Source organism: Pseudorca crassidens, chromosome 9, assembly GCF_039906515.1.
Source record: "Pseudorca crassidens isolate mPseCra1 chromosome 9, mPseCra1.hap1, whole genome shotgun sequence".
In the NCBI taxonomy this organism is placed as follows: domain Eukaryota; kingdom Metazoa; phylum Chordata; class Mammalia; order Artiodactyla; family Delphinidae; genus Pseudorca; species Pseudorca crassidens.
In genome coordinates this window covers 41,224,269-41,226,437 of record NC_090304.1, presented here as the reverse complement: position 1 = coordinate 41,226,437, position 2,169 = coordinate 41,224,269, and positions in this window count along the sequence as shown.

The window sequence follows — 2,169 nt, the reverse complement described above, 5'->3', positions numbered from 1 at the left end:
CCAACCCCGCCGCATCGTATTGGCCCGGTACCCCGTGGTCCCGCCCCATTTCCATGGCCATTGGCTGGCTGAGCGTAGGGCCCTCGGGCCAGTTACTCTTGCCTTTGTTCTGGTCAGAGTCCGCCCTGCGGAGGGCGGGTGGCCCTATGGATCTGGGCGCGGCTCTAGGCAAGCCCCGGCTGGTTGGGCACAAAGCCTGGAGGCCTCTTCCAGGGTGTTGACACTTGGGGCTGGAAGACGTGACAGCACCGCCTACCTCACTGGGTCAGGCGGATCCTGCATCCCAGGCAGCCAAGCCTTTTCTGTGGGTATCTTTTTAGGAGCCAGGTCTGCTTATTTCAGACTGGAAAACTGGGGAGATTATCAGTACTGCAGTCTTTAGCAAAACCTGGTAATCTTAAGAATCTCCGTTAAAGAATTGACCCATCAATATAAAAAGAAAATAATCTCACTATCCTTTTTTTACTCATCTATTCTTTTGTCCTATGTTATGAGGTATTTTTACATGTGATCCCTTATGAATTGTAATTGCACAATATTTAGGCAACCTGAGTTAATTACATATCTTTTCACAGCTTTCTGGTCGTTCCCAACTGGTTACTTCTTGGCACTCACAGAAGACTCTCTGGTCTACAGTTGCCCAGGGATAGTGATTGCCTACTTGGAAATTTCTATTTGCTGTTTCTGTTTCTATTCCTGTTTTGTATTGGGTAGTTCCTTGCAACACAGGACCTACTGGGCATGGGACTCTTTTTAACAGCTGCCTTTTGTGATTGAGCAGTGGCAAGAGTGTTATGGTCCTCATTAGCTTAAGGCTTATTCACAACTGCAGGTGTTTTTTTTTTTTTTTTACATCTTTATTGGAGTATAATTGCTTTACAATGGTGTGTTAGTTTCTGCTTTATAACAAAGTGAAGCAGTTATACATATGTTCCCATATCTCTTGCGTCTCCCTCCCTCCCACCCTCCCTATCCCACCCCTCTAGGTGATCACAGTGTACCGAGCTGATCTCCCTGTGCTATGCGGCTGCTTCCCACTAGCTATCTATTTTACGTTTGGTAGTGTATATATGTCCATGCCACTCTCTCACTTTGTCACTGCAGGTGTTTTTTAAATGTCCACCATGTAGTGCTATCCAAAGCAATGGAGATAATATGTGAAAAGAGCAACAAAGTCCCTACCCTCCTAGAACTTACATTCTTGTGAGGGAGGAGGAATAAACACATAAAATAATTTTAGACAGTCATTAGCAGACGAAAATAAAAGTGTGTTATAGAGAATGCTTGGGCATGGGGAAATCCTTTAGCGGGTGAGAGATGTCAAGAAAAGTCTCTTTAAGAAGATGACATTTGAGCTTAGATCAAATGATAAGGAGTTATATTAGTTTTCTACTGCTGCCGTAACAAATTACTACAGTGCCTTAAAACCACAAATTTGTTATCTTATAGATTTTGTGCTCAGAAGTCCAAAGTGGGACTTACTGGGTTAAAAGCTAGGTGTTGGTATAGCTGCATTCCTTCTAGAGGCTCTAGAGGAGAATCAGTTTCCTGGACTTTTCCGAATTTTAGGGGCTACCCACGTTCCTTAACTCGTATTCCCTTATCTTCATCTTCAAAAGTAGCAACATCTCACATTGGATCTCACTGACTCTTCTGCCCCGCTCTCTGCCTGCCTTCTGCCTGCCCCTTCTACTTAGAAGGACACTTGTGATTACATTGGGCCTACCTGGATAATCCAGGATTATCTCCCCACCTCAAAGTCAGCTGTTTAGCAACCTTAGTTCCATTTTATTGCTCCATGCTGTGAAACCTAACATACTCTGTTTCTGGGAATTAGGATGTGAACATATTGGAGGTGAGAGGTGGGGGCAGGGGCGACCATGGGGAGATATGGGGGAAAATATTCCAAAGAGGGAATAGCGAGAGTAAAGGCCTCCATGTACTAAGCAAGCCTTGTCCTCTGGGAGTGTTTCCAGTCTCTCACTTTCTATATCTCTGATGCAAATACACTGGATCGGAAGCCAGGCAGTGAGTTAACCTTAAGATTTGCTGTTTAACTGTTTTGAGCTCACTATCTGGTATATGGACATCTCCAGTGCCCTGTACGTTTCACAGGATCTCCAGCCACGGAATATCTACCTACTGCCTATCACAAATGCCTAATATATT